This window comes from Lemur catta, chromosome 3 (assembly GCF_020740605.2).
Source record: "Lemur catta isolate mLemCat1 chromosome 3, mLemCat1.pri, whole genome shotgun sequence".
NCBI lineage: Eukaryota > Metazoa > Chordata > Mammalia > Primates > Lemuridae > Lemur > Lemur catta.
Window position 1 is genome coordinate 106996361 of NC_059130.1, and position 6250 is coordinate 107002610.

Genomic DNA, 6250 nt, shown 5'->3' on the forward strand with positions numbered 1-6250 from the left:
CTGTCTCAAAAATAAATAAATAAATTAAAAAAAAAAAAAAAAAAGAACATGGCAGTGGGTATCACATGGCAGGAGAGCAGGAGCCTGCCAGCTTGGGTCTCCCTTCCTCTTCTTATAAAACCACCAGTCCCATCATGGGGGCCCCAGCCCATGACCTCATCTAACCCTAATTGCCTCCCAAAGGCCCCACTCCAAATGCCATCAACATATGAATTTGGGGATTAAGTTTCCAACACATGACATTTGGGGGGCACATTCAAATCATAGCAGAAGATACCTGTCCAGCTAATGGGGCAGGACCTAAGGATGGGGAGGACAGAAGGAGAAGCTTCTCAACGCATTGTAGTCCTATGCTGCTCGTGCTGCTGGCCTGCACAGGCACACGGCGGGGTTGCCGGGGAACAGCGGCAAACAGGACAGACACAGTCTCTGCCCTCCCAGCGCCCACACGGGAGGACCCGGTGTGTGAGGACTGCTCAAGCAGGTCTTCCTTCTGCAGCCTGGGAACCAGGAAAGGCTGCCCAGAGGAAGTCAAGCCATGAGGGGGTGAGAGGGAGGGAGGGAGGAAGAGGAGAGTGGAGAGGGGAGCGCAGTGAGGAACTGAAAGCAATTGAGGGGTTCTCCGTCCACCCCCCCCCCCCCCCCCCCCCGCTTGCAGGCCCTGAGAGGCCTCAGTAAGGGGTTTGGCCTCTGTCCCAAAGGTTTTGGGGGATGAGCTCCTGCTTGGTTTGAATGAGGAGTGATGTAGGGTGAATTGCATTTTAGCAAGACTCGGGGTGGGGGTGGAAGATGGCGCAGTGGGCAGGAGGGCAGTTAGGTGGCTGGGGAGGTTGCTCAGGGGAGAGAGGATGGGTGGCCTGGCCTGGCAGCAGCTAGGAGAGTCAAAGAGGAGGCAGAATGGAGAGCGAGGGGTGAAGCCCGTGGTTCTAGGTTAAGGGGCTCATCCCCCTAGTCTGGGCAAGTCGCCTCCAGCTCTGGTCAGAGTCCGGGGATGGGGCTGGTTGGGGCCATTGTGGCGAGAAGGAAGCATGACAGCCTGTGCTGGGCCTCAGCCCCAGTCCCATGCGATCCCAGAATAACGAGGGCCTGAGTCCCAGGGCCAGGCCGCCATCTCCTACTCCAGCTGGGACTGGGTTCCAGACTGGCTACTGCAGCTGTCTGTGCAGGGGCCTCCCCTCTCTCTCTAAAGAAGCCTGGAGCAGTGAGCTATTAGGAGACACAAGAGATCTCTGTCCACAGGAGTGATTCCAGCTGCTAGGGTCCAGCCGAGACGTAGAGCTGAAAGAGAAGGAGGGTGGGGAAGACAGACACTGAACAATAGTAACAAGCAGGTAAAAATGATGGCAGGGGGTGGGGGCAGTTGGTCGGGATGAGGGGTGAGAGGCTACAATTTTAGGTGGAGTTGGAGGGTTGGCCTCATTTAGATGGTGACCTTTGGGCCAAGACTGTGCCAATGTTCTCCAGCCATGACCACCAGGGACACAGGGGCGGTTGAACATGTTGGATTTGTGACTTGTAGGGAGGGATAGCACACGCCGAGGGAAACAGTGGGAAGAGGGTGTGAGAAAGGACTTATAGGATTTGGGGTAGACAGTTTGGGAGGCTTGAGAAAACAGGGCTTCGCTCTGAATTGGTGCTGTCCAGAGCAGGGGTAATGCTATGACTACGTATCTTCATGAAGAAATTTTATCTAGAAGGAGGGAAGACTAGAGCAAGGCTAAAGCTGTGATTAGCAAGATGTAAGAGTCTCTCTTATCAGCCAGGATAGGGGGTTGTGTTTAGTTTCCTGTGTCTGCTGTAACAAGTGACCCACAAACTTGGTGACATAATACAACAGAAATTTATCCTCTCATAGTTCTAGAGGCCAGAAGTCTGAAATCAAGGTGTTGGCAGGGTTGGTTCCTTCTGGAAGCTCTGAGGGAGAACCTCCTCCCTGCCTCTCTCGGTTCCTGGTGGTGCTAGCAGTCAGCAGCATTCCCTGGCTTGTAGACGCATGGCTCCAATCACCGCCTCCCTCTTCGCATGGCTTCCCCTCTGTCCGCTGCCTCCTCCTCTGACTCTATTGGATCGTCACTGGATCCAGGGCCACCCGAATGCAGGACGATCTCATCTCAAGGTCCTTAATTACATCTGCGAAGATCCTTGTTCCAAATAGGGCTGCATTCTGAGGTGCCGGACACGTTTTGGGGGCACAAGGAAACCCACTGCAGGGATGGTTGGTCCTTTTTGTGGCTTGGACAGTGTCTATTTTTTGTCTGTGTTCAGACATGATCATGGATTGGTCCTGTTTGTGTCCTGACCCATCATGGTCACAGAGTGGCCTTGTCTGCTGTTGATGTCCTGTGCAACTGCTCACAGAGAACGCCAAAGCCCAGCAGGGGCCGGGCCAGCTCTGGGTGATCAGGTGCTTTTCTCCTTGTCCCCTGGAGGCAGAGCAAGGGAGCCTGGCTGTCCTGGGGGAGGGGGCTCCAGCCACAGGGGCAGGGGTGTGCCTTGTGGGGTGGAGGCTGGCTGTCACTCAGAGGGACACGAGCGGCCTCTGGCGCGCCTGACTGGCTGGGCGTTGATGGTGTGTTGGGCAAAAGCCTGCCCGGAGTGGGTTCGACAGCAAATGGAGCAGACTGTGGGGTGGGGGCGGAGGTGGCTGGTGCAGAATGGAACCAAGAGGTTTTGCTTTGTTTTCCTTTAAGGTGAGAGCAGTAAGGGCAAGTCCAAATGCTGTGAGTGATCAGGAGACGGGGCGTGCAACTGCAGGGGCCCAGGGAAGGAAGGTGCCCCAAGGTTCTCCTTTTTTTTTTCTTTATTTTCAAACAACCCGTTCCAAATGAACTCAAAGGTTCTATTCTGATGCCTCCTTCCATCCTTACCTGCATGACCTGTCAGCAGCCTCGGGGGCCCTGGGTGCAGGTGTCTGCGGAGAGCTGCCTGGGCCAACCTGGCGCAGGTGTGCAGCCTCAGCACTGGGAGCCCCACGTGCCTCAAATGGGGCAAGAGATAGAGACAGAGGGGCAGGACATGGAGAGAGAAAAATCAGAAAGGGACCGATATCCAGAGTCTGTCACAGACTGGGGAAGAGGCAGGGGCAGCAGCCTGAGTTGGGGACTCACCTGCACTGTTCAGAGTCTAAAACATCAGGGCCAGGTTGCAATGTGGCTTTGCTGCTCACTGGCTGTGTGACCTTGATTCTCCTACTCTGAGCCTCAAGTTTCCCATCTGTAAAATGGGGACACTACCAACCTCCTCTCAGGGCTGCTGGGAGAATTAAGGGTGACAACACACCTAAAGTGCCCGGTAGGGTGCCAGCCCTGAGCCAGATTCTTTTCCTTCCCTCTGGCCCCACCTCTGGGCCCACATCACGGGGTCCATGCTGGTCACCACAGTGGCTCCAAGGGTGGGAGCGGGACCCCACCTGCTGGTGGACTCTGGAACTGCACCCCCACCCCTGTTCAGAGGTTAAAGCCTCAGAATTCAATTTCCTCCGCAGAATAGGCATTGATTTTACTCCCTGGCCACAGAGAACATCCACACTCCCTAGGCATTCAAGGGGCTCCCACCACCAGTCGTATGCCAGGGACTTTGATCCACTCCGCCCCATCTTTGCCCCGGCTTGGAGTGGCCTCCGCTCCACCACTTGGAGACATCAAATTTCGCCCTCTCTGAAGCTGTCCACTGCCCTCTCCTCTTAGCCCCCCTCCCCTCCCACAGGGGAACTTTCCCTTCTGAATTCTCAAAACACTTGGGCTTATCTCTAGATTTCCTAAACTGTGACAGAGAGCACTAGAACACCTGCTTGTCTCCCCTGCTTGGAGGAGTCTCACTAGAGGTCAGGGACCACCTTATCCATCTGCCACCGGTTTTTTCTAACATCTGAAACCAACCAGTCACTGCTGCTGCCTGAGATCTTCCCAAGGAAGTCTCTCCCCACTCTGGGTGAGGAGGGTGTGTGTGTGATGTATCTTTTTCTGGATTTTCCAAAATATCTACATGAACGTATCTTTTATCATCTTATTTTTGAATTCTGCCTCTCTCAGGGTGGTCCCTCTGCCTAGAAAGCCTTGGTCCACACTCCTCAGGTAGCAAATTCCTACTTATCCTTCAATGCTCAGCTCACATGTCTGGGTCTTGGTCAGGGCTTGTGTCCCCGCCCTATCAATCCTGCCATTTAAGTTCCCAGCAACCTGGACAGGCGCTAAGTGCACATGGCTGTTCCCCACTAGAGGGGAGCCTCTTGCAGGCAGGGGGAGTGCACTGCTGTACGCTGGACTCACACACGTTCAGCCCAAGGCAGGAGGAAGCGAGTCCTCACTGCTCGTTTGCTCACCAGCAAAATGAGGGATCTCAACAGGATCTCCTGAGTCTCTTTTGACTTCAAAGTTCTACGATGCGCATTTAATAGTGAACATATTTTAGGCAAGCACTCGTCAAACACCTGATTCAGGCCCAGGGTTCCCTGGGGAACGGTGGTCTGTCAATGGATGACCTTGTCCACAGGGCTCACCACCTGCCCTGCCCTGGGGAGAACAGGGATCACACTTTCCCTCCTTAGCGGGTGGCCCATGACTGTGCATAGGACTCTGGGGAAACCAACAGTCACTTCTCATAGGGGGCAGTGAGGGCTGTGTCCCCCAGCAACACTGTGCTCACAAGAGCAGTGGACCATCTGCCCATCCTGGTGGTGAGCAGGAGGGGCTTATCCATCTATGGTTGTGGCCCAGAGCTGATTAAGGGCAACTGAGCCCCTTCATGGGGTACTCATCTGAGGGGCACTAAAGCATGATTGGAATAAATCAGAAATATGGTGCCAGTTAAGCCAGGTTTCCACACGTACCTGCCTCCTTACATCGTTTAACTACCAAAGTCAGCCAGTCCTGCTTCTGCTTAAGTTGACTGGGCCCTTGAAGTGAGAGCAGTCTCCTTGCAGGTCTGGGTGTTCTGCTGAGCTTTGAGATGCCAATGCAGGTTTTACTCTGCAACTCAAATTCTGAAACCAAGAATGCATGGCACAATTCCTCTCACTTCCTAGTGACTTACATCATCTAAACTGCATCTAAACCCTTTTTTTTTTTTTTTGAGACAGAGTCTCACTCTGTTGCCTGGGTTAGAGTGCCGTGGTATCAGGCTAACTCACAGCAACCTCAAACTCCTGGGCTCAAGTGATCCTTCTGCCTCAGCATCCCGAGTAGCTAGGACTACAGGCATGCACCACCATGCCCGGCTAATTTTTCTATGTATTTTTAGCTGTCCATATCATTTCTTTCTATTTTTAGTAGAGATGGGGTCTCACTCTTGCTCAGGCTGGTCTCGAACTCCTGAGCTCAAACAATCCACCCGCCTCGGCCTCCCAGAGTGCTAGGATTACAGGCGTGAGCCACCGTGTCTGGCCTAAACCCTTTAATATACTCCCAATAAATTATCTAGTTTGGACTTTCTTTAACTACAAAACAAGCACCTAGGAGAGAAAATACAGCTACAGCCTGATGAGCAAAATGGTGCGCCACCCACGGGCCAAGCACATCCCTCACCTGCGCTCGTCTCAGAAGCCATGTAAACCTGTGCTCAGACTCTGGATTCAGACTAGAATTGCAATCCTGACTTTAGAACAGTGGGCTCATAGGGAGGTTTACTTTGTCTCTGAGCCTAAGTTTTCTCATCTATAAAACGGGGATAAAAACAGAATTCCTCTTAGGACTCTGAGAATTAAATGACACACTGTAAACGGTCAAATGGTAGATGCACTTCACCACACCTTTTTCTATTTTTTGTAGAGACGAGGTTTCACTGTGTTCCTCAGGCTGGTCTCGAACTCCTGGTCTCCCAAAGTGCTAGGAGGTGTGAACCACCTGCACCCAGCCGATACTCACTTTTTACAGAGCCTGTGAAGTCAACTTTTGAACAGCTGTGATTTTATAGGTCACTGTTCTTTAGAAGGCTGCTCCTGCTGTGAGTCTACACTCTCCACCCAAGAGATTTGGAACTTAGCTGGCATCTTCATCACAAAGCCACATGTGTCTCACTGCAAACAGTGCACTTGCTGCAAACAAGATTCAAATATGCAGACACATCCCTTCAATCCAAACTCTTGCTGAAATCTCTCCTAAACTCATTCAACTTTAGGTTCCTTTTGCTCCTGTGCTCAAATGCACAAGCTCTAACTACAGAGTAGGTGAGCAGGCTTAAATGCCCTAACCAGGCATGATGGTGCACGCCTGTAGCCCCAGCTACTCAAGAGGCTTGTGGCAGGAAGATCACT

General features: G+C 52.7%; 1 long non-coding RNA gene across 1 annotated transcript; it reads right to left on the reverse strand.

Annotated features, from left to right (window-relative positions):
* Positions 1 to 642: 642 nt before the first annotated feature.
* LOC123634322 lies at positions 643 to 6027 on the reverse strand. The gene is made up of 3 exons (XR_006733887.1): positions 5862 to 6027; positions 2868 to 2977; positions 643 to 1278 (listed from the first exon to the last, which is right to left on the reverse strand). It is a non-coding gene; the product is annotated as an uncharacterized LOC123634322 (long non-coding RNA).
* Between the last annotated feature and the right edge of the window lie 223 nt (positions 6028 to 6250).